Source organism: Stegostoma tigrinum, unplaced genomic scaffold (genome assembly GCF_030684315.1).
Source record: "Stegostoma tigrinum isolate sSteTig4 unplaced genomic scaffold, sSteTig4.hap1 scaffold_70, whole genome shotgun sequence".
Classification (NCBI taxonomy): domain Eukaryota; kingdom Metazoa; phylum Chordata; class Chondrichthyes; order Orectolobiformes; family Stegostomatidae; genus Stegostoma; species Stegostoma tigrinum.
Window position 1 is genome coordinate 13,894 of NW_026728643.1, and position 26,072 is coordinate 39,965.

Here is a 26,072-nt window from a genome sequence, read left to right on the forward strand (position 1 = left end):
GAGGTAGGTATATCATGAAGGGAGGTCAATAAGATAGCACCAGAAAACCAGCCTGGCCTCGCAGAGAGAAACCCTCCGTCAAACACAATGAAAATGACACCACCATATTAATGTAAGATTTAGCCAAAAGGAGTCAAATGCTCTGATTCCACTCCCAGTTACAACGCCACAGAAGAAAACCTCATTCAATAATTTCTATCATCCGAACACAGACTAAATCTTAGATAACACGGTGTGAGGCGAGATGAACACAGCAGGCTCCTCTGATGCTGCTTGGCCTGCTGTGTTCATCCAGCTCGACACCTTATCTCAGATCTCCACCATCGGCAGCTCCTGCTATCTCTGTAACACACTAAATCTTGTTCATCAATCATCCTTGGATTCGAGAGGCTGAATGGCCACCTCAGGTTCACCTGTAAAAGGCTCAAGATGCTCAATGGCCTATTACACTGTGACAGGTTTGGGAGGTCTAACGAACTCTTCCTGTTCATGTGTAACAGGCTCAAGAGGCTGAGTGGCTTCTTGTTGCTCTGTAAGAGTCTCGAAAGGCTGAATGGCCTCCTCTTATTTCTGTGTCACATGTCAATTTTGTTTTCGGAGACCCTCACAGACTTGCTGCAATAACAAGACAGTGACCTGTTTAGAAAAAAACACAAATCCCTTTGTTACCAAGCAAGTACAAGCTGTGGAGAATCACTGTAGTTACCCAGCACAGAGTGCAGAGTCTCGCAAGCAATTCTCCCCGAGCAGCGGACAGTCCCCGCTTTTTATACTTTACAAAAGACATGATACAGAAAACGATTTCACAATTTACCATGACACGATACATAAAACAATTACTACAAACAGACAAAAACAGGATACCAAGCAATTATTACATCAACAACATAAAAGACCAGGATACAGTAGCGATTGCTTGTGAAGTAGCTGCTAATGGCAAGAGGCGATTTCAAGTTGCTGTCCGGGACAGATTCTGATTTCAAGTTGCCAGTGTGTCTGGCTAGAACCAAATCAGTGCCCTGGCCCCGTTGCCAGCGACAGGAGTTACATGCTTCAGAGGTTTCATACCTTTACAAATTTTCCCCACCTAACCCTATTTGAAACAGTTTGGTTCTAATTTTAATTCAGTCAGGAAGCTTAAGACAGTGTCTGCATACCGATGTGTGAGAAGAAAAGGAGTTACAAAAGCTTTACACTGAATTCCTAGCTGGGCAGGAAGCTTCAGGGCAGTGCATGCATACCTATGTTTCGGTAGATAAGAGTTTACTTCTATAGATTAAAGTCTCTTATCTGCATTTGATTCCTATACAAAGACTTTAATTTATAGAAGTATAGAAATCAATGAGATGTTATCACATTAACAGCTCATTCCCTCCTTCTATCATTTCATGATAACTTATAACAGGGCCGAGAGGAGAGCTGCTAACCTGTCAAACACAAATCTGCAGCAAGGGCTCATGCATGCCATAAATGTACAGCAGGCAGCTATGTCAACCACTAGAACAACTGACCCATGCAGCAAATATGAACCCCAAGAACCACCCAGAAGCCATCCCAACAAACCCTGTCCAGGCTGGACTCCCTCACTGTACTGTTCCAACTGCCCCTGTATGGCTTGGATAGCCTGGGTAATGTTATAGGACTCGTTGGTGACGTGGGTAATGCACTTGTCCCCATTAATAGTGCATACACCTCCTTGCTGAGCCAGCTGATAGTCCACTGCATATTGGGTTTGCTGATCATAGAGCCAAAGTTCGGCTAATTCTTGGTTGACTGCCTCCAATGCCGTCATTGTGCTGTTTCCCAGGGCGGTGAGTCAACATACAAGGTAATTTCGAATTTTCCTTTGTGGCCACCACCCCAGGAGAGCATCCCAAGCCGACAGTCCCAGGAAACCATATCCTAAGGAAGAGCCCAACACAACTGGATTCTGCCATGCAGCGCAAAACCCCCAGCTCAGGAATCGTGTGACAATTCGCCATTGAATTTGTACTTGTTGGGGACAAGGGACAGTGAGGGGCTCAATGGTCCCAACAGCAAACAGCACTGGCAGAGTTGGAGTGGTAGCAGTGAAGGTCTCGTTAAGAAGGCAAACAGACTCACGTATTTCTTGATAGCTGTGCCAGGAGGACTGATCCTTACGTGGATGGAAACTTGCGGAGTTAAATGGAAATGACCCATAGTCTGTTTCTACATGAGTGCCATTGCAATCCCCACAACTCTACTGTATGCCCGGGGTCACAGATATGGGCTTAGATTCTAAGCAGGGGCAATTCAACAATTCTCCTATAGTGGTGCAATTTCTCTTTATGCACCGATGGGGCCAGGAAGTATTTTGGGGGTGATGAGTAACGAGAGCAGGCACGCAACAAGTTCCAGTTCCATTAAAGCAAAACAGATAGCTGTTGGGATTTGTACAGCTAGCCCCTTCCTTCCCATGCCCAGGTCGAGTGTCCACACAACCAGAGAGACCACTAACTACCAGTTTCACACATGTACCCTGCACACCTGTGTCCAAGATCCCCTCTCCCTTCAGCAAGGCTTACCGGAATACTCTATTTCATAAAGCTGACTAGGGTTCCAGGCAGATGTTGCCACAAATAATGCTTCTACAGATCGTGCCAACGGGTAACATGCTGTCCGATTCCCGTGCAGCCGTATGTGTGTTTTATAAAACAAAATTGTCCTGCTGGCCATGCATGGTCAGACTAATACTCAGTCCAATGGTTAACTGCATGCCGATGAGGAAATCCATCATTTAGAGTCACTTAAGTGGATCCAGCGATTCTGTCCTTTAACTTTAAGAGCTGTCGGAGTCTGAAGAAACACTTGGTACGGTCCTTTCCACCTTGGGGCGACCCCAGTCCCGGACAAGTACAAAATCTCCAATCTGCGGCCATGATGATCGATCCTGAATCTCGAGGCCTTGTTCCGGTGTCTGCGGAGGTGGTCCGAAGGCGCACTTCACCGGCAAATGGAGAAACTTTCAAGATGATGTTAGTTGTCAGAAGTGTCTTCGCATTTCTTCTCCCATCACATTTAGGTCTGTTTTGCTGGGTGGGCTGGTATTGGCATCCCATGTTGTTCTGCTGGGTCAGTCATAGACTATTCCCGCTGCTGAGAGCCCAGTAGTAGAGTGGGGTGTTATTCGCATGTGATACAAGGCTCGTGGCAAAACCTTTAACCAATTAAGGCCGGTTTCGGGTGTCAACTTGGTGAGTTTGGTTTTAAGTGTTGCATTAGCTCTCTCTACTATCCCTGCTGCCCGAGGGTGGTAGGCACAGTGGAATCGTTGTTGGATGTGTAATGTACCACACAGTTCCTTATTAATTTTCCCCACAATGTGAGAGCCGTCTTCCGAACTAATTTGTCGCGGTACTCCAAACCTTGGTACTATTTCAGTTAATAACAGTTTTACTAGTGTTGAGGCTTTGTTGTTTGTCTTTGGGAAAGCCTCTATCCACCTACTGAATACATCTACGATGACAAGACAATATTCGTCACAGTTTACGCGTGGCAGTTCAATAAAATCTAGCTGAATGCATTCAAACGGCCCACCTGGCAAGGGTGCTTTTCCTGGTGAGCGTCTCACCCCCTGACCCACATTGTTTTGCTGGCATGTGGGACAAGATGCTATACGAGACTGGGCTGCCTCAGTCATTCAGGGTTGCCACCAGGTACGTAGCATAATACCACTCATTCCCTCCTTGTCAATGTGGGTGTCAGAAGCACACAGTCACCAAGCATAGGTAATAAAGTATCAGGTACGCACACTTGGCCGATTGGTGTAACCCAAAGGCCTGAGGACGCAGAATGAAAACATCCATGCGTCTTCCAAATATTCTTTTCAGAAGCAGGGGCGTCCCCCTGTAAGTGCCGAACAGTGACCATGTCTGGCATGCCCGTCTTGTCTGAAGGCGTGCGATTTACCGCCTGCTTGTTCATAGAGGGTATCATAAAAATTTGGTCTGCAGCAGCCTGTTTAGCAGCCAGAGCAGCCCAAGCGCTGCCCCGAGTAACTACTGAATCAACAGAGGCATGGGCAGCGCATTTGAGAATAGCCAATTGTTTAGATTTAAGTGTGAAATTGTTTAGGGAGGAGGAATGCCTGGAGGTTTTCAACAGACAGGGAATCCTGGGTGGGTGTACCTGAGGACGTTAAAAATCCACACCGGATCCGGAGAAGGAAGTGGGGCATCAGTAAGGGCCAGGCAGGGAGAGGTTAGAAATTGGTTCCTCAGCAGGCAGTCATGCGGGGGTTCGCTCAGAAATGTGGCTGGGTCAATACTGGAGCAGGAAGAGATAAGGAACAAATCGCAGGGAGAACCTGGGAACAAGGGGGTAATCCCTGAGATACAGTGTCCAGATGAGTGGAGTAGGAGGCAACTGGTCGTTATAATTCAAGTTTAAAGGGCCTATTGTAAACCTGTCAGTTTCGGTATGATGTCTGTGCGTGTGTAAGTGATGTAGTACCACACGGGGTAGGGCAGTTTCAATACCCACTCCGCATGACGATTGCTATCAGTCAGGAGGAAGGGCAACAGGGTGAGCACACAGGAGGAATCTCTGCCCCGTGTCATGTCTCATTTGCACAGTGTCACCATATCCCATTTACCAAACTGAACCAGGGAGGCAGTGTGGGCACTAACATTACAATGGTGTCCTGAACTTAGAGAGTGGCAGGAGGGGAAGGAAACTAAAGTTCGTTCAAAAATTTTCAAGCTAGAGTTGGATTTATACAGGCTAAAAAAAACCCCAAAAATTTACCAGACACAAAAATCAGAAATTCTTGGGAAAAAAAGAATTAATGTTGCAGGTGGGCCCTCAGACCCAGCGGAGCCACAGCTATGGGAGAAACTGCAAGTTTCAAGAGGTATCCATTACCTGGAGAAATGGGCGTGAGTTTCAAAACAGTGGCGTGTGCCATTGATGGAAAGGCGCTCTCCTGCCTTAAAGCGACGGGGTGGGGTGGAATTTCACAGTGCTGGATATCTCGAATGGTTTCTGGTCTATCCCGGTTCAGCAGGACCAGTGCAAATTTGCATTTACTTTTACAGGACAACAGTACACGTGGAGCTGTCTGCCACAGGGTTTCCATTATAGCCCCAGCATTCTCCACCAGTGTATGGCAGACTGTTTAAAAGATTTCAGTGAGCCACACAGGCTTGTACAGTACGTGGATGACATCCTGTTGTTCACAGACAAGAGTGAGGAACATGGCCCCCTACTGAGGGAGTTGCTACATTTCCTGCGCAACAGCGAGTTGAAGGTAAACCCGAAGGCGGCACAGATAGGGTTGAGGGAGGTCAAGTTCCTGGGACTGACCCCTCGGGCTGGAGAGCGCAGCATAGATGCAGCACAGGCTCGATCAGGAGCCCTTGACATAATTAAACACATCTTTTGTGGCTTCCAAGGCGCATCGATTTGCATTGCATTTTGACCCCCTTGTTCTGGGCTCGGGTGAGAGTCTGAGATTAGGGAATTGCCGGGTTTATTTTCTGACAGGGGTCCTTCTTTAGGCGAGGGCTATTCGAGGATCTCTTCCAAACTCTGTCCTCACATTCACTATCCTCTGCATGTGAGTTGGGACGATCATATTCTTCGCTACTTGTGGAATCCCCAGGAAACAGTAAACAGTCGTTAGAGGGTCAAGGAGGCTGCACCCAGGACTTATGTCTTCCTGGGCTTCTCATGGGTTTTAAAAGGATCCTGTCGTCCCTCCTTTTGCTCACTGACCGTCTGGCCTGCGCCCTGTTTCCTGTTTCCCTGTTTTGTTTTAGATCTGGTATGACAGGAGGTTTGGGTCTGTACAAGCCGTGGGCTTGCCAGGGGATTCATGTGGGCTGCCTACTGAAGCGCTTGGAGATTCTATGGGAGGTTTAGTTTGGGCAGCGTACGGTGGCGGTTGCTGGGACTGATGGCGGTGTTGGGCTGCCTGCAGATGTAGATTGGCCAAGGACGGGTAGGGTTCTGGAGGGGGAAGCAGTCCCGATGAGGCACAGGGATGCCTTCCCCAGTCCTCCTCGGTCTTGCTCATCCATGTCATTAATTTGGAACATCGGCATGCCAGATACGTTAGGAGGTACCTTCGATTTTTTTTTGTTTTCTGTCAATGCGGCCTGCCGCTCTAGCCCCCATTCCTTGTCTCGTTGTTCTCTCTCCTGTCTTTCTTGGTTAACTCTTTCCCTTTCATCGTCTCATGATCCTCACACTGCAGTTTTAAAACTTCCCAAGTTTTTGGTTTCCCCTCGTTATCACAGGCACTGATCCCTCTGCTACGTGCATTATCCACCCAACTGGCCAGTTTTGATTTTTCAGTCAGCTCCTCAGCTCTCTTTCTCTAGAATGACATTAACCCTTTCCAGTGCCTCTCCTGCTTTAGTGCATAGATCGATATCCCGCGTTCTCCCCAATGGCCAATTCTCATTTCCCAATCTTTTGTTTAAGCATGCTGACAGGCGTCTGTACTGTACTTCATTTTCGGGATTATCCCAGCATAATCGATGTAAAGGAGTGCCAACACCTCATTTATCCAGTGTTTGTCCCATTTTTTCCTTTGCTTTTTTTTTATTAGCGCTTTCACTTTTTACTATCCCTGTATACTACCGCAGTGCACTTAGTCTCAACACCCACTTCAGGGTCCTGACCTTCGCGTGGGGGATTTCCCCTCTTAACAACCGGTCGAACGCAGGGTGGTGGAAACAGACAGACACGGTAACTACACTGTACCTAGGTCTTACAAGAAACGCCCTACCTTTTCCCTATTGCCCGACACAGGATTTCACCCCCCGGTCACCGGGTGAAATCTATCCTCCTGGATTTATAAAATTACCCGTTATCTGACCTGGGGACTCCAACCCCGGCCACCAGGGGACTCGAACCTCCAGGCATCAGGATTTAGCAGTGTTCAAGGCCGTGAGTTATCCTGGGTTCCGTCAGTACAGAGACACGCAGGGATGAGGGGGTCGCACAGATGGCAGGTTAGTGAGAGAGACCAAGGTGAATCGTACCTTGCGGGCCCATCTGTCTGACTCCACTGACACTCGAACGATCACTTATTCAGCCCTCCAGGTGAGACTGCTGTACATGTTGGAACCCTGCTCTTGCGCCAAATGTCAAGTTCGTTTTTGGAGACCCTCACGGACTTGCTGCAATAACAACAAGACACTGACCTGTTTAAAAAACACAAATCCCTTTATTACCAAGCAAGCACAAGCTGTGGAGAATCACTGTACTCAGAGTGCGGAGTCTCGCAAGTAATTTTCCCCGAGCAGCGGACAGTCCCCGCTTTTTATACTTACAAAAGACATGATACATAAAACGATTTCACAACTTACAATGACATGATACAGAAAACGATTACTACAACAGACAAAATCAGGATACCAAACAATTATTACATCAACAACATAAAAGACCAGGATACAGTATCGATTGCTAGTAAAGTGGCTGCTAATGGCAGGAGGCAATTTCGAGTTGTTGACTGTGACAGATTGAGATTTCAAGTGGCCAGTTTGTCTGGCTAGAACCAAATCAGTGCCCTGGCCCCTTTGCCAGTGACAGAAGTTACATGCTTCAGAGGTTTCACACCTTTACAAAATTTCCCCACCGAACCCTATTTGAAACAGTTTGATTCTAGTTTTAATTTAGTCAGGAAGCTTAAGACAGTGTCTGCATACCGATGTGTGAGAAGATAAGGAGTTACAAAAGCATTACACTGAATTCCTAGCTGGGCAGGAAGTTTCAGGGCAGTGTCTGCATACCGATGTGTCGGTAGATAAGAGTTTACTTCTATAAATTAAAGCCTCTGCGTAGGAATCAAATGAAGACAAAAGACTTTAATTTATAGAAGTATGTAAATGAATGAGATGATTTCACATTAACATCTCTCAGACAGTTTAACTGCAGGTCCATAACAGCGAAACATCAACAGTTACTTAGGGCTCTGAAACTATCTGTATAGCTTCTGATAGTCATGTAAGTATTACTCACCCAGCTGTGAGCTGACGGTGGGGTAGAGAAGCTCTGAAGATAGTATGGAAGTGGCAGTCCTGTTGAAATTCGAGGACTCAGAACGTTGACAGAAACTGAACAGCATCCTGTTTTGTAGTAAGTAACTGACATTGAAATTTATTTTATATCAATGTTACATGCAACCATTCTGATGTGAAAATGCCTTAATATGCCGTTTCCGAGTAGCTGGAAATGGAAGAGTGTCTCCGAGCTAGGCTTATAGACCTCTTCCGCATGCATGCGGCACAAGTTTGAATAAATTCACCTTATAAAATACAATACACCCTATATCCTGGCTCACGTCAGCTTCCTGTTTTAATCAGCAGCTCCTGACAAACACTTTTCCCTCTTTCCTGCCCAATCCATCTTCCTCAGACAACCCACTGATTCCAGGTTTCAATCTTGTAAACCTCCTCTGAGCCACTTTGAATAAAACAACAGAAGACCAAAACCTGCATATGGTATTCGAGATTTGGTCTGACCCCTTCCTTGTACAAATGAAGGAGAACATCATTTCACTGATTATTATTTGTTGTCAAAGTAAGGGAGATGGCCTCGTAGCTTTCTGGGTTTCAGAGAGATCTTGATCAATTGGGGCAATGGGCTGAGGAATGGCAGATTGAATTTTGTTTGGATAAATGTTTGTTTTACCACAACGCAATACTTCAAAAGGCAGGACTGACACAATTAATGGTTGGGCTCTGGGTAGTGTTGCAGATCAGAAAAAACCGAGGGTTTCAGGCACATAATTATTTGAAATTTGCATCACAGGTAGACACGGTATGTGGAAGGCATTTAGCACACTTATCTTCATTGCTCAGGCCTGAGTACAGGAGCTGGGAAGTGATGATGGAGAGTCCTCTTCTGGAGAACTGTGTGCTGCTCTGGTTGTCCTGTTCTGGGAAGAATATTGTTAAACTGGAGTGGGTTTGGAAAAACACTTACCAGGATATTGCCGGGAATGGAGGCGTTGAGTTATAAAAATACGCTGGATTGGTGGGAACTTCTTTCACGGGAAGGTAAGAGGTTGAGGGATGACCTTATGTAGGTTAATAAAATAATGAGACACAGATAAGGAATAACAAAGGTTTTATCCCTCAGGTGGGGGATTTCAAAACCAGGGGCATATTTTTAAAATGAGAGGAGAAAGATTTTAAAAAAGACATGACGGGCATCTTTTTGTTTTATATAGAGTGCTCAGTGTGTGGAATGAACTGCCAGAGGAAGTGAAGGATGTGGGTGGTTACGATGTTTGAAAAACATTCAGGTAAGTACATGAATTTGAATGGTTTGGAGCGAATATGGGCTAATTGCAGGAATTTTTTTTAAATAAGGAAAACATTGCTGCTATCACTAGAAGAGATGTTTCTGAAAAATCATCCCATGAAAACATATGCTGAAATTAGAAATAAGAAATAAGAAATAAGAAAGGAACAATCATCTGATGGGATTGTACCATAGGCTTCCTCATAGTCAGAGGGAAACTGAGGAACAAATATGCAGAGGGATCTCAGATATGTGTAAGAATAACAAGGTCATAATCGGTGATTTTCAGTTTCCAAACATTTAATGGGACTGCCATAGTGTTAAAGGTTTAGATGGGGAGTATTTTCTGAAATGTGTTCAAGAATTTTTTCTTTATCAATAAATCGATGCTCCTATGGAAAAAAAAAATAAGGCGTAGCAAGTGACTGAAGTGACAGTACAGGGAAACTTTGAGTCTTGTGACAGAATTACTGTCAGTTTTAAAACAATTATGGAACAGGATATGCCTTCCAGAAAAAGAAAAAGCTTTAACTGGAGTAAGGCAAATTTTAATGCTGTAAGAAAAGAACTTTCAACACTTCTGAGGAAGGATTAACAGACCCACAACATTAACTCTGATTTGTCCTTCACAGATGCTGCCAGACCTGCTAAGCTTTTCCAGCAGCTTCTGTTTTGATAACTTTCAAACGTTGACATGAGTAGACGGCAGGGATAAGGATGTCTGATAAGTGTGGGGGGGCTTTCAAAAATGTGACAATTCAGAGTCATTATGTCCCCGTAAGAGTGAAAGGTAAGGCTGGTACGATTAGAGAACAATGGGTGAAAAAAGATACTCAGGTTTTAGTCAAGAATAAAAAAAAATAAATTAGTAGATATAAATAAAAACTCGGCTCAAATAAATCTCTTGAAAGTGTAAACAGTGTTAGGGGCATTCTTAAACAGGAGATCAGGATGGCAAAAAGGTAACATGAAACTGCCTTGGTTGATAAGCTTAAGAATAATTCCAAGAGTTTCTGCAAGTGCACTAAGAGCAAGAGAGCACCGAGAGAGCAAGCAGGGCTCCATAAAGATGAAAGAGATCAACTCTGTGTTGAGCATCTGGAGAGGAGAGAGATTTGAAAGGAATATATTGCATCAAGTTTTACTGTTGAGAAAGAAATGGAGGGGGGACAAGTCAGGGGTCGAAATATTTTGGTTTGAAAACAGCTCACGGAGATGGGGGAGATTTTTAACGAGTATTTCTCCTCAGTGTTTACTAAGCAGAGAATCATGGATGCTAAGGAAACAAGGGAAGCAAGTGGGGATGTTTCGGACCATCAAGGTGGCGTTTGCAACCTTAAAGCACATTAAGGTTGTTAATTCCACTGGACCTGATGAAGTCCATCTTTGGACACTGTGGGAGGCAGGGGAAGAAACTGCAGAGGCCCTTGCAGAGATTTTTCCCTTCATCTTTTCTCACTACTGAAATTCCAGAAGACTGGAGGTTGGCTAATGTTGTCCCATTGGTTAAGAAAGGTAGCAAAGACCAGCCAGGGAACTACAGGCCAGTGAACCAGTGGTAGACAAGGTATTGAAGATGATATTTAGGGAGTCGATCAACCAAAGCTGGGATATTCAAGATACGATGAGGGATTGTCAGCATGATTTTGTGCACAGGAATCATGTCTGACAATCTATTCAAGTTTTTTGAGGAGGTAAGCAAGAGAATTGATGAGATTAGGGCAGCGAATGCTGTCTATATGGACTTTAGTAAGGCCTTTAACAAGGTCCCATACAGCAGCCTGGTCATGAAGGTTCGGTTGTGTGGGATCCAGGACAGCTAGCTTATGGGATTCGAAATTGGGTCGACGGTAGGAAGCATAGCGTGATGGCTGAATGTTGGTTCTCGGACTGGAGGCCTGTGGCTAATGGTGTGCCACGGGGGCCGATACTGGGACCTTTGTTATTTGTCCCTTACATAAATAATCTGGATGTGAATGTATATGGCACGATTAGTAATTTTGTATCATCTGCAAACTTAAGAGGTATCGCTGAGGTATCAAAAATTACAGGGGGATTGTGATCAGATGGGGAAGTGGGCTGAGGATTGCCAAATTAAATTCAACACAGCTAAGCGTGAGGTGTTGGCCTTTGGAAAGTTCAGCCAAGGTAGGAGTTATACAGTGAATGGTAAGGTTCTGAGGAATATTGTGGAGCAGAGAGACCAAGAAGCACAAGCGCATAGTTGGTGGAAAGCAGCATCACAGGTAGACAGGGTGGTGAAGAAAGCATTTAGCATGCTGGCCTTTTTCGGTTGATGCATTGCATTTAAGAGTTGGGACGTTATGTTAAAGATATACAAGTCATTGGTGAGGCCACACCTGCAGTGTGGTGTACAGTTTTGGTCACCCTGTTACAGGAAAGGCACAGTTAAACTGGAAAACGTGCAAAGAAGAGTTACAAGGATGTTGCTAGGAATAGTAGGCCTGAGTTCTGAGGAGAGGTTGTCCAGAATTGGGCTTTATTCCTTGGAATGTAAGAGAACGAGCGGTGACCTTACTGAGGTGGATAAAATCATGAGGGGCTTAGACAGGAAGAATGCACGGCGTCTTTTTCCCAGGGATGGGGAATGGAAAAGAGTGTACAGATTTAAAGTGAGAGGGGGCAGATTTAAGAAGGATGTGCGGATGTCCAAGATTACAAAGAGATCTTGATTTATAGGGTTAAGAGGCTGAGGAATGGCAGGTGGTGTTTAATTTGGATAAAGGCGAGGTATTTCATTTTGGTAAAACAAACAAGATCAGTATTTGTACAATTAAATGTAGGGCCTTGGGGTTAGTGTTGTCGAAAAGAGAGACCTCAAGGTTCAGGCCCTGAATTCTGTGAGGTTGGCGTCACATGTAGAAAGGGTGGTTAGGTCGGAGTTTAGCCTACTTGCCTTCACTGCTCAGGCCTTTAGAGTATAGGAGGTGGGACGTTATGTTGAAATTGTGCAGAACATCAGTGAGGCCTCTTCTGGAGTAATGTGTCCACTTCAGATCTCCTGTTCTTCGAAGGATATCATCAACCTGGGGAGGATTCAGCAAAGACTTAGCAGGAAGTTGCCAGGAATGGAGGTTGAGAATCACAAGGAGAGGCTTGATCGGTTGAGGCATTTTTCCACTGCAGTCTAAGAATGGAGGGGTGATTTATATGTATATAAAATCATGAAGAGTACAGATAAGGTGAATGGAAGATCCCTTTTCATTTGGGAGGGGAATTTCAAGACTCGGGGGCTGCAGAAAGCAAGCTGAAATGTTCCCTGTTCATGCCTGAATCTGGACAGTGCTTATTGCCATACTATTTGACGAAGGGCCAAAGAGATGGAGGTTAGGTGATGCTTCTCGTGGCTGGATTAACTTTCTACTCCTGGTGGCTTCATGCTACACTTACAGTCTATAGGTTACCAGTACTGGAGGGTATGAGTTATGAGGAGAGACTGGGACTTCACTGGAAAATAGGAGGTTGAGCATTGACTTGAGAGGTTTATAAAATCGTGAGGGGTATAATGTGAACAGCAAGGGTCTTCTCCCTTGGATCGGGGAGTCTAAACAACAGCGTAATTTTTAACGGAAGAGGAGAAAGATTTGAAGGGCAGCCATGAGGAGCTGTTTCAAACAGAGGGTTGTTTCTATGTGGAATGAACTGCCAAAGGAAGTGGCAGATGCAGGTACACTTCCAATATTTAAAAGACATTTGGACAGCTGCATGAACAGGAAAGATTGAGAGGGATATGGACTCAACTCAAGCAAGTGGGACTCGTTCAGTTTGGGAAGCCTGGTCGGCATGGACAAGTTGTAACGAAGGAGGCTAGAGAACTCAAATAATTTTTGATATTTTGAAAATAGTTCACATTACAGGAGACAAAGTGCTAAATGTCTTCGAAAATACAAAGGTGGATAAATCATCAGGACCTGATCGAGTGTATTCCAGGACATTGTGGGAAGTAAGGGAGGAAATTGCAGGAATTTTTATCAGCTGTAAATATTTGGTGGGTGCCAGATGACTGGAGAGTGGCTGATATTAATCCTTTGGTTTAGAAGGGATGTGGGAGAAGCCTGAGAACTATAAACCTTAAACTTAACACTGGAAAACAGTGACAGAATTAAAGTCAGTATGGATTTATGAAAGGGAAATCATGCTGGACAAATCTGCTGGAATGTTTCAAGAGTGCAACATTTAGAGTTGAAAAGGCAGTGGACATAGCTTACGTGGGCTTTGTGAAAGTGTTCAAAAGGTCCCACAGAAGAGATAAGCACGTAAATTTAAAGCATGGGAGATTGAGTATTCACAGGGATACAGAACTGTTTCGCACACAGAAACAGTCAGAATAAACAGTCATTTCTTGTGTGCCAGTCAGTAACCAGTGTTGTACGGTGGTCAGTGGTGGATCCCAGGTATTCATACAATCAATTAGTTATTTAAATGAGAAATGCGTCTCAGTTCGAGATTATCCAGTTGGATTACAAAACTAGGAAAACACAAGTCACTGACAGTAAGCATGCAGGTGTAGCAGGGGGTGAAGAAGGCAAATGGTATTTTGACCTGCAGAGTTAGAGCGTTTGAGTACAGGAGCAGGGATGTCTTACTGAAATTCTACAGGATCTTAGTGAGACCACACCTGGGATGGTATGTGTAAATTTGGAATTTTTATCTGATGAAGGAGCTTCTGGCTATGGAGGCTATTCGCAACAGTTGATCAGACTGATTCCTGGGATGGCAAGACTTACATATAAGAATAGGATGGATTGGTTAGGATGAAATTCACTGGAGTTTAGAAGAACGAGGAAAGATTTCACAGAAACCAATAAAATTCTAGGTAAATACAGGAAGGATGTTGTCAATGACCAGGGAGTCGGAGCTTCGGGGCATGGGCTCCGCTGTTCAGGATTAAAATGAGGAAATTTTTAAAAATACAGAGACTGGTGACCCTGTGAAATTTGCTGCCACAGAAAGCAGTCAAGGGCGAACACTGGATGTTAACAAGAATAAGATGATATGTATAGTTGTCGGGGCTTAAGGGATCAAAGGGTCTGGCACTAAAGTGGGAAGAAGCTGAGTAGAATGATCAGCCATGATCAAAAGTGACCAGCAGAGAAGGATCGAAAGCTACAATGGCCTGCGCCTGCTCCTATTTTCTATGTTTCTATTCTGTTGAAGGTGGAACATAAGAACAAAATGACAACAACTGACACAAAAAAACAGCACGACCTTATCACCACTGGATGAAAATCCTACAACTCCTTACCAATTTGCAACATGGGAGCTACATCACCACGTGGATTGCAGCAGTTCAAGAAAGTGCAGAGTGATTTTGGAAGCTTCTGCAGTGGCTGCTCTGTCTCTCATTTTCAATCCAGTTTTCAAGTTGTTGAATGTTCTGAGAAAAGTAACAGAGTATGTCAGAAATATCTTTGGAAGTTTGCTGATACTGGGGGAAGCAAGGGGTGGGATAGGGGCTGGAGGTACAGAAGTGGGTAGTGTTGGGGAAGAGGGACAATGAGAGAAACAACTGGCTGGATTTTGTGGTGGGGTGATGGGCAAAGAATAACCCCAATATCCAAACCACACAGCCCGACCCTGTTCAGCTCTCTCCCTCCATTATGTGGTCTTTCTCTGAGGCTCTGTCACACCAGCAGCCAGCTCAGCATCAAAGATGTGAATTTGGCCCAGTTTTGAAGTCCTTCTGTTTGACCACATTGTCTCCCAGACTTGCTGGCACCAGTTCTCAGATGCTGAAATTATTAATGGCCAAAAGCGTCTACACAGTTTTCAAATAAGAAACAACCTGCAATTAACTTCCAGGCCTGGCCTCAGAAACCAATAATTGATTTTGTATTTTTTTGGAGCACAACTGCTGCTCACAGCCCAGACGTCGCCGTTCAACTCTCAGATTCAAGCCAAACATTATTTAAAAACTCAGTGAGGGTGCTGACACAGGACACAGTGGAAAGACCTCTAACCAGTGAGTGCACATTGGAGTTCTGCTTTACTGAGAACACCTCTCATTGCTGTAATCACATTCTGAAGTGGCTTGACAGGGTAAAAGCTGACAGGACCTTCCCTCTCACAGGACAGTCTAGGCCTGTTTCAGGGAGGAAGCCTGAGGCTCTCTGCAAACTAAAAGCGGCATCGGAAGACCCCTGTTTGGGACCTGAGACCTAAACTGAGCAATCACGCAGCCCTCTTGCTGGAATACAGCACCGAAGCTGCCCTCCCCTTTAACCTGTCCTCACCGCTTGTGGCTCTCATGGAGAACCATTTCATTCCGGATATCCCTCTCAGTACGCATGCTCACAGTCACAATGAGCTGTGCGCATGCACCATAGCTGAATACGCCGGTTTGATATCGAACGACCAATAGCAAGCAAGAGGCTGGACAGAAAAGGCAGCGGAAATGCTTCTCCTCCAACCAATCAGAGGACAAGGGCAGGGCCCAGTTCTAAGTAGGGGTTACCAGACCGGAAACGTAAACTCTGTTCTGAGCAAGGATCACCAGACCCGAAACGTCAACTGTGTTTACTCCGTCACAGAAGCTGCCGGACCCGCGGGGCTTTGTTTTTGTTCACGTCATTCGCGCAGCGGGTGGGCGGGGTTATTCTTCCACCAACCAGGGGGAGACAATGGGAACTGCGGAAGCTGGAGAGTGTGAGATAACAAGCTGTGGAGCTGGATGGACACAGCAGGACAAGCAGCATCTCAGGGGCACAAAAGCTGGTGTTTCGGGCCTAGACCATCCTTCAGAAAAGGGGGATGGGGAGAGGGTTCTGGAATAAATAGGGAGAGAGGGGGAGGCGGACCGAAGATGGATAGAGGAGAAGATAGTTGGCTGTTGGTTTGTTCCCCGAGTTTGGCAAATGAATTACAAACGTTTCGTCTCCAGTCGAGAAGCCATCATCAGTGCGTAGCTGCTGCTGCGGAGGAGAAGATAGGTGGAGAGGAGGCAGGCAGGTCAAAGAGGCAGGGATGGAGCCAGTAAAGGTGAGTGTAGTTGGGGAGGTAGGTAGGGGATCGGTCAGTCCGGGAAGGACGAACTGGTCAAGGGGTCGGGATGAGGTTTGTTGGTATGAGATGGAGGTGTGGCTTGAGGTAGAAGGAGGGGGCAGGTGAGAGGAAGAACAGGTTAGGGAGGCGGGGACGAGCTGGGCTGGTTTTGGGGTGCAGTGGGGGAGGGGAGATTTTGAAGCTTGTGAAATCCACATTGATACCATTGGGCTGCAGGGTTCCCAAGCGGAATATGAGTTGCTGTTCCTGCAACCTTCAGGTGGCATCGTTGTGGCACTGCAGGAGGCCCAGGATGGACATGTCATTTGCAGAATGGAAGGGGGAGGTGTTTAGTGCGAACCGAGCATGGGTGATCTGCAAAGTTGTCCCCAAGCCTCCGCTTGGTTTCTCCGATGTAGCGGAGCCACAATGGGAACATCGGATGCAGTCTACCACATTAGCAGATGTGCGGCCTGGGATCGAGGTGAGGGGCGAGGGTTAGGGGCAGCTGGCCACGAAGGCTCTCCCTTTCAGAATGATGGGTATAACTTCCAAATACGATTTTGAAACGACACTCTGAAAATACTCAAGAAAGCCTCATGGATTTTCAGAAAGATCAGAGACATAGAACAAAGTTAAAATCTCAATAAAACCGCTTTAATAAACAGATTGGGCTGAATATATGTCTTTAATAGTACAGATTACTTTTATTTGTTCTGGTGAGATGACTTTTGTTGGCAAGACCAGCATTTATTGCCTCTGTCTAATTTCCGTTCAGAATATGATGGTGAAACCCCGGGACACTAACATATGTTTCATGCAGATGTTCAGGATTTTGAAGAAGTGTCAATGAATGGACAATGATATAGACTCAAGCCAGGATGCTGTGTGGTCTTGGAGATTGCAATCCTCATCACTTGATGCTCGCAACATATGGAAATTGTGATCAGAGATAATGGGAACTGCAGATGCTGGAGAATCCACGATAAGAAAGTGTGAAGCTGGATGAACACAGCTGGCCAAACAGCATCTCAGGAGCACAAAAGCTGACATATTATGGAAATTGTGAGACTGCTTTTTCTGTTTTCAAAAATTAAGGTCAGAGATCCATTCAGCATAAAAACAGGACCTTCAGCTCAACATGTCTATTCCAATCAAAAAAACAAAACTACATTAATCACACTTATCTTGAAGTCGACACCCACTCGGCATGGCATTTTGAGTGCTCCTCCAGCTGCTTCAAAAATGCTGCATTATCTTTAATTATCTGTGACCTGAGCTGTGATTTATCTTTTTCCTTCACATTATGCATGAACTGCATTTTGCAAATATGTCCCACAACATTTTAGCAATTAGCTCTATAGATCAATATTTTTTCTGGAAAATCAAACTTTCTTTTTAATTCATTTGGGATTTTAGTGGAGCTAGACCAGCATCAATTGACCTTGAAAACTTCCAGCTGGAAGTTCACCAAATTGGAAATGTAGTGGACACTGAAAAAGGTTACTTCAGCGTACAATGGGATCTTGATCAGATGGGACAATGGACCAAGGAATGGTAGGTAGATTTAATTTGAATAAATCTGACATGTTGCGTTTTGGAAATCAACTTAGGTCAGAACTTGTACTCTAAATGGTAAGGCCCTGGGGAGTATTGCTGAGCAATGAGTCCTGGTGTGCAGGCGCTTGGTTCCTTGAAAGTGGATTCAGAGATAGATAGGATAGTAAAGAAAGCATTTAACATATAACAGAATATTACAGTGCAGTGCCGGCCCTTCGGCCCTCGATTTTGTGCCGAAATGTGAACAATCTGAAGTCCATCTAAACTACACTATTCCATTATCATCCATATGTTTATCCAATGACCATTTAAATGCCCTTAAAGTTGGGAGTCTACTCCTGTTGCATTTGGTACAACTTGCCTTTATTGGTCAGTGCATTGCGTGTAGTTGTTGGGAGGTCGTGTTGCGACTGTACACTGGTTAGGCCACTTTTGGAATATTGCATGCAATTCTCGTCTCCCTGCTATCGGAAGGATGTTGTAAAAATTGAAAAGGTTCAGAAAAGATTCATAAGAATTTGCCCGGTTTGGAAGGTTTGAGCTGCAGGGAGAAACCGAATAGCTTTTGCCTGGAGATTCGGAAGCTGAGGGGTGACCTTACTGAGATTTATAAAGTCAGGAGGGGAATAGATAGGGTATCTAGACAAGGTGTTTTCAGCGGGGTGGGGGAGTCCAAAATTGGAGGGTGCGAGTTTAAGGTGAGCTGGAAAAGATTCAGAAGGAACCTCAGGGGTAACTTTTTCACACAGAGAGGGAGGTGAGTGTGTGGAATGAGCTGCAAGGGGAAGTAATGGAGTTTGGTACAATTACAACATTTGAAAAGATGGGTATGTGACTTGGAAAGGTTTAGAAGGATATGGGTCAAAAGCTAGCAAATGGGACAAGATTTACTGGGTATATGTAATTGGTATGGATGAAGTGAACTGAAGCCTCTGTTTCCATTCTTCACAACTTTCTGACTCTATGATTTGCTGAATTTCTGATGAATAGTTACACACTGGATATTTGTCACTAGAAGTTGATTATATCATTGAATATCAAGGTGGTGCTTTTGGATTGCCTCCTGTTGGAGATAATTCCTGCCCAGCAACACTGAAGAACTGTTCTTGTTAGCCATTCATCAGTTAAACCTGAATGATGCCACATAATTTGGAATAACGACATAGACTGCTGCAAGAACTGAGGACTGTGAAACGGTGCTGAGGAATATGATCTGTTAGTTTGTGAGCATTCACGATCTTGGCTCAAACAGAAACATTCTCTTTGGAAATGCATATTTGTGTGGCATGAACATGGAACCAAATCATGGAAACAGCACTGGAGGGGAGTGGGGATTAAGAACCGGCAGGAAAACAAATACATTCTCAAAGTGTGTGCATGGGAAGAAGGAGTCTGTTCTTCTTTTGAGGAATGACGCCATAACAGATAAAATATTTTATTCTAATGAAGGGAAAGCTGTATCCATTTTATTGGTTTCGTTAAAATAATGGTGATAAATAGCTGGAATAACCTTGCACTGACCATTTGAAAAATCCTGCATGTCTTCAGAGATAGCTGGGCTGTCCTCGGCTGAGTAAGTGCTGATACTGTCTGAGTGATGCTGTTTTGAAAAACTTTCTGAACAGAGTTGATGGAACAGACAAACAAGTGCCATTGGCCAGTACTTCAGAATACATCAGACCTTTCATGGCTGCTCCCACACAGAACCATACAATTGAGAAAAGGCCCATTGAGACTACACCAAAAGGTGCTGATCCAAATGCTTTTAAAGTTTGGGATGTTCCCTGCCTCAACCACCCTCCTAAGCAGTGCAATCCAGACACCAACTAGCCTCATCACAAATAGGACAAACATCTGCTGACAGAATCGGAAGTCCGTACCGAAAAAAAGCTTTGGAATATTGTGAGAACAATGAGCACGGTGTTCTGTACTTTCACTCTTTAGTGTTTTAGCTCATGTTCCAACATCATTTGAAGTGAGATCAGAGTAACTTCCCATGCCACCCATGTTACTTCACTCATTGTGGCATTATGGGCCCTGAACAAAAATGTGATCAATGCAAATTGGAGACACTCCTGCACTGGTAATGTCCTCGACTCGACAATGGGAAAATCAATCTCTGAAAGTAGTCATTCAAGTCACTTGTCATCCTGGATAGGCACTAAATTGCTGTTCCTTGACTATAATGTATTGAAAAAAAATCCTGGAATCCCTAACAAACAGCTCTGTGTGCATGTCTGCAGCATTTGGATTGGAAGTGTTTCAGGAAGGTAGCTCGCTGTTACTTTCTCCAGAGCTATTGGTGATGACAAATAAACTCAGCCATTGCGAGAGCCTGCTAAAACCCATGGTTGAGTGCATCCTATTAAAAATATCAAGATATTTTCTGTTTTCAAAGTTGAGCCCAAAGTCTCAGAAAGGTAAGACTTTGCTGGATGAGTGTAACCCCAGCGACATCAGGAGCATGGTATGACATTGAGGTAAGGACCCACATCATTTTCAATAAGAGGACTGATCGTGCGATATCAGTGCCACTGAGTTCAAACTTTTCATGGCAGTTTATCTCAATGTAACATGCCATCGATACTTGGGATCTTTATTAAAGAAACTTTGCAATGTCTCCTTTAATGACCATTCACAAATACTTGAAGGTCAACTCAAATGGCAGCTTCACTGTACTGATTCAGATCAGACAAATTGTGACAGTCCAAAAGAAAGAAAAGAAATGCTGGAATAAAAATGATCATGTCTAGCAGCATCTGCAACATGACTTTTTCAGAACAGATTCATAACAGACCAGATCTGTTAACTTTAAATCTGTCTCTGGATGTTGCCTCATATTTTGCATTTCTCCACTAACTTCTATTTCAGGTTTCGTTAATCTCCAGAATTTTGCTTTTCTTGATAGGTCCAGATGTTGAACTTGGTTATATTTGGACAATATCGTCCATTCCTGATTCTGTGAGAGCCATTGGGCTGGTTACACGTGTATTACACCAGCGTCTGCTTCTTTATTAAAAACATTTTGCGAATATCTTCCTCAATGCAGGAATTTCAGGAAATCGATTTTGATTGAAGATAAATTTCCAAGGCAGCTGCACTTCATGAGACAACAGAAATAGATTACTCATGACGGCACAATCTGTGCCCTTCTCTGAAACATTTTCATACAAATCTCAGAATAATTACAGCAAAGATGGAGGTCACTCAGCCCATCATCTCTGCAGCAGCAGGGGGTGAACTATATCCCTACTATTATTATCCTGTAAAGTCCCTATACACCTAACATTTTGAAATCCCGTGCTCCGAAGATGCTGCTTGGCCTGTTGTGTTCATCCAGCTCTAAACCTTGTTATTTTGAAATCTTTGTCTGCTTTTATTTCTGAATACCCTGTGCGTATATGAACAATTTTATCATTCTGCATACCCCATGATTAAACAGTGTTTACATAAAATATAATTTCCTATTACATTTTAAATTATCATGGTGTGTTCATATTGTTGTTTGGTATTCCATCTCCCAAATATAACCTGTTTCCTTGCTCTGCATTACATTTCATTCCATCTGTTAGAATAAGTGCTTGCTAAATACTGGTGACATTGGGATATCACTGCGCTCCTCTCCAGTCTCTACAGACATTGCCCCCATTCCTCTCTGTCTCCGAACCAATGTCACATTCATTCTGTCCCAGGCTCTTTAGTCCCATGGGCTTTAATGAACAACATCCTTGTATACACCACATTTGATTTTAGTTTTGGTCAGTTGAATCAAGAAATGTAAATGTTACTGCTTTAAAGTTCATAAACTGCAATGAAGAACTTTGTATCTTCAACATACAATGTTGTTTTATTACAGCAGTGAGAAATCCACACTTTCTCTGCAAGGCCAACCCAATTTTGGTCAGCATATTTTTTTGTGTAGGAGCAATCAACACAGTAATGACATTTAGCTTGTCTTTTTTTGGGGGGGGTGGGTAGTGTATTGATGCAGGTGGTTACAGCATTGCATGTGGACAACAAGGCTGAGCCTCTTAACCTGCAGAATGAAAACATCCATCATTGTCCCTCACCACATACAACTTTAGAGTAATTGGTGATGGAATATATGACAAATAGCCAACGATGTTAACATCCAATCCAGCCCAGTTTCAATTGTGAACCGAAGGTTCACTGTAGGTGTATTGAAAGGGGTTAAATGGAACTGTTTGTTCAGTGACTGTGATTGATGTCAGTCTCTATGGATTCTAACTGCGTCACAGGAAGCTTTGCCTCTCCTATAACTAAGGCGCTCTGTTCAATCTCTTATCCCATAGTATAAGCGGGAGCATCAGCGACAGCCCTGACAGGGTTCGGCAGCTGCAGAGAGAGGGGGTGGAGAGATCAGAATCTGAGAACAATAGACTGGAATGTGACAACAATGGATCAGAATCTGAGAACAATAGACTGGAATGTGACAACAACGGATCAGAATCTGACAACAATAGACTGGAATGTTACAACAATGGATCAGAATCTGACAACAATAGACTGGAATGTTACAACAATGGATCAGAATCTGCGAACAATAGACTGGAATGTTACAACAATGGGCAGGAGTTTATCCTCGGGTCTTTATTTTCTTACCGCATCTTGGCCAACGTTGCCACTTCGAATAGAAGGTGTACTGATGATTATTCAGGCTGGTTACTATCCCTTTCTCGCTGTTGTTGGTGTTCCTGGTAAGCCTTTCTATCTCTGTCCAGTCACTACTTCCGCAAGGCATATACAACTTTGTTGCCGTTTCTGTGACCTGTATTTGGAAAAGATGGAAACAATTACCTTCAGTTTCAATTAAAACCTCGCTTTATTGTCCATGCATTTCAGACTCATCCTTCACAAGCATCTGAAAACAAGGCTTGTTCACAACATTGAGGACCTTTTTTGATTTATGTCTTATGATTGTCTCCATCACCAAATTTGTCCAACACCAGCTCCATAATATCTGCACTCTCCCCCTCTGCCTCTGTGCTGTGGCTGGATAAACCATTGTCTATGCCTTGGTAAAATTAAGACTTTATGGTTCCAGCTGTCTTCTGACCATTCTTCCAAGTTACACATAATTTGATCACACCCTTGTTCTTGTTTTCAAAGTAACTAGCGATAGGGACACCATATTAGAGTAGTTAAGTCACTCAGCAGGTAATACAGAGACACTGGTTATTACATGATAGATACTGTTTCAAATCTTACCACAATTGGTGGTAGGACTTTCATTCAAATGATAAAAATTGTAACCAAGGCCAATTTCACCAATAGCAACCATAAAACCAGCAGCAATTTGGCAAAAAACCTGTCTCATTTCACTGATCTCCTCTGGTAAAGAAATCTGAAGTTATTACCCGGGCTGGATTAAGTGTGAATTCAGACCCACAAAATATGTTTGGCTTCAAACTGCCTTGTAGAATGGTCACAGCTAAAGGCAATTAATGAAGGTCATCAAATGCTTCTTTTGCCAATGATTTCATCATCCCGTGAAATTTATTTTAAAGAAACGGTAAAACCAAAGAAATATGTCAGAGATCTGAAACAAAAATAAAACAAAGTGCTGAGGAAAGTAAACAGCTTGGCAGGCTCTGATGAAATAAAAGCGGAGTTAATATTTCAAGTCGACTGAACAAACATCAGAACTGAAATCTGCTGGCAAATATTGTGATTTATGCTGGTGACAGGGATGTCTGTTTTGAAGGGGGAAGGAATGAGTTGAATAAATTGACAAAGAGACAGCGAGCGAAAAATATAAGCAAAGGGATTGTTGATGATCAGGTGAGACGGAAATAAAATGTGAAATTAATTACATTTTTTTGCCTTTTCCCATATTCCTGAATATCATGCCCATGTAGATATACTTCTAAGTCCCTGCTTAAAGTAAGCTGTGTCACCTCAGCCTGTCTTTCCTGAATGTGGTCATCTTCTTTATGGATTAATGGTTTGTGGGTGTGACTGGCTGGGCCAGCATTTATTTCCCTTTCCTCGTTGCCCTTGAGAAGGTGTTTATGAGCTTTTTTCTTGCATCTCTACCATACACATGCTGTGTATTGCTGGTAAATAGGTCTGTGTTGTGTCATTTCTGTGAGACTTTGTGGTGATTGATATAACTGAGTGGATGGTTTGGTCATTTCAAATGGCAGTTGAGAGTCAACCACATTGCTGTTGGTTTGGAGTCACATGCAGGCCAGGCCAGATAAGGATGGCAGATTCCTTCCCTGAAGGCCATTAGTGAGCCAGGTGTTTTTTATTCCCAATGATCAATGATGGCGTAATAGTTTCATCATTCCAGGTATTTCAGTGAAGTCAAATTCCACAATCTGCCATGGCAGGATTTGAATTGGGGTGTGGTCCATTACCTGGATCCTTGGATTAATAGTCTAGAAATAATACCACAAGGCCACCTCATCCCCAACATCCCCAGTCACCTCCAGCAGCAATAGTGGTGCTGCTGTTACTGTCACTGTGGTACAGAAAATTGTGCAATTACATTGTCAACTGCTTCTATTCAGTGTGGGCACATTAAAATTTCAGTTCATTGTGACCGCACAGAGATATAATGATTTATCAGCCAGGAAAATAAACTAAGGAGAGGAAGGCATTTTCAACACTGAGAGAGTGTGCCATGTATGCACCAGGGAGAGGGCAGTACTGACAATGGTCATCAAGTGAACTGGTTTCATTCCAGAACTTCCTCAGAGATAGTAGGAACGGCCGATGCTGGAATCTGAGATAACAAGGTGTAGAGTTGGATGATCACAACAGGCCAGGCAGTATCAGAGGTTCAGGAAAGTTGATGTTTTGGGATTTGAAAATGTTGGGTGTATATTCTGGCTGGAAAGTTTGCTGGTGTCACTCAGGAGGATTGAAATTAGCTTGGCAGGGGTGTGGGAATCAATGCAAAGTGAATGGACTGAAATGGAACTAGAGAATAGGGCCAGTAAGACTCAGAGAAAGAACAGTCTGGGAGTGGTTGCAAAGCAGATCTCATAGACTGAAGTTCACCCGTTTCAATGCAAGAAGTGTAGGGCAGGTAGGGCAGAAGAACTTGGAGCTTGGATTAGTACTTAGAACTATGATGTTGTTGGTATTATAGAGACTTGGTTAAGGGAGGGACAGGATTGATCGCTCAACGTTCCAGGATACAGGTGTTTCAGGCAGGATTGAGGCAGGTAGATAATGGGTGGGGGAGTTGCACTACTTGCTAAGGGGAATATCACAGCTGTACCATGGGAGGACACCTCGGATGGCTCACACAGCGAGGCAATATGGGTAGAACTCAGGAACAGGAAGGGTGCAATCACAATGTTTGGGTGTACTATAGGCCTCCATACAGTCAGCAGGAGATAGAAGAACAGGTTTGTAGCCAGACTTTGGCAAGATGTAAAAGTACAAGGTTATTGTTGTGGGTAATTTTAACTTCCCATACATTGACTGGGACTCACTTAGTGCTTGGGGCTCAGATGGGGCAGAGATTGTAAAGAGCATCCAGGAGGGCTTTTTGAAACACGATGTAGACAGTCCATCTTGGAAAGGGGCTGTACTGGACCTAGTATTGGGGAAGGAACCTGCCCAGGTGGTCAGTGTCTCAATAAGGGAATAGCTCAAAGACTGTGATCACAATTCAGTAAGTTTAAGGGTCCTGATGGACATTGATAGTTGTGGTTATCGAGTGAAGGTGTTAAATTGGGAAAGGCTAATTATAACAATATTAGGCCGAAACTGAAGAATGTAGATTGGGACAAATGTTTGAGGGCAAATTCACATCTGGTATGTGGGAGTCTTTCAAGTGTAAGTTGCTGGGAACTCAGGACAAGTACATTACTATAAGGATGAGGGAATGTACGGCAAGTTTAGGGAACCTTGGATAATGGGAGATATTGTGAGCCTAATTAAACAGAAAAAGGAAGCATTTATTAAGGCCAGGAGGCTGGGAATATACGAAGCGAGGGTGGAATATAAGGAAAGATGAAAGAAATTTAAACGTGGAGTCAGGGCGGCTATAAAGGGGTCATTGTCCAACAACATTAAGGAAAATCCCATATATACATACAAAGAGCAAGAGGACAGCCAGGCAGAGGGATGGCCCACTCAAGGACAGGGAAGGGAATTTACATGTGGAGCCAGAGGAGTATGGCGAGGTATTAAATGAGCACTTTGTGTCAGTATTTACCATGGAGAAGGACGTGGTGGATGATGAGTCTGGG

The 26,072-nt window shown here is 44.0% G+C and overlaps 2 long non-coding RNA genes across 2 annotated transcripts; one reads left to right on the top strand and one right to left on the bottom strand.

Moving 5' to 3' along the window:
• Nucleotides 1-542: 542 nt before the first annotated feature.
• On the bottom strand, nucleotides 543-15,590 carry LOC132209193 (uncharacterized). The gene is made up of 5 exons (XR_009445292.1): nucleotides 15,534-15,590; nucleotides 14,546-14,677; nucleotides 7,993-8,099; nucleotides 7,011-7,172; nucleotides 543-3,477 (listed from the first exon to the last, which is right to left on the bottom strand). It is a non-coding gene; the product is annotated as an uncharacterized LOC132209193 (long non-coding RNA).
• On the top strand, nucleotides 7,779-22,753 carry LOC132209194 (uncharacterized). The gene is made up of 3 exons (XR_009445293.1): nucleotides 7,779-8,109; nucleotides 9,206-9,280; nucleotides 22,155-22,753. It is a non-coding gene; the product is annotated as an uncharacterized LOC132209194 (long non-coding RNA).
• Nucleotides 22,754-26,072: the final 3,319 nt, after the last annotated feature.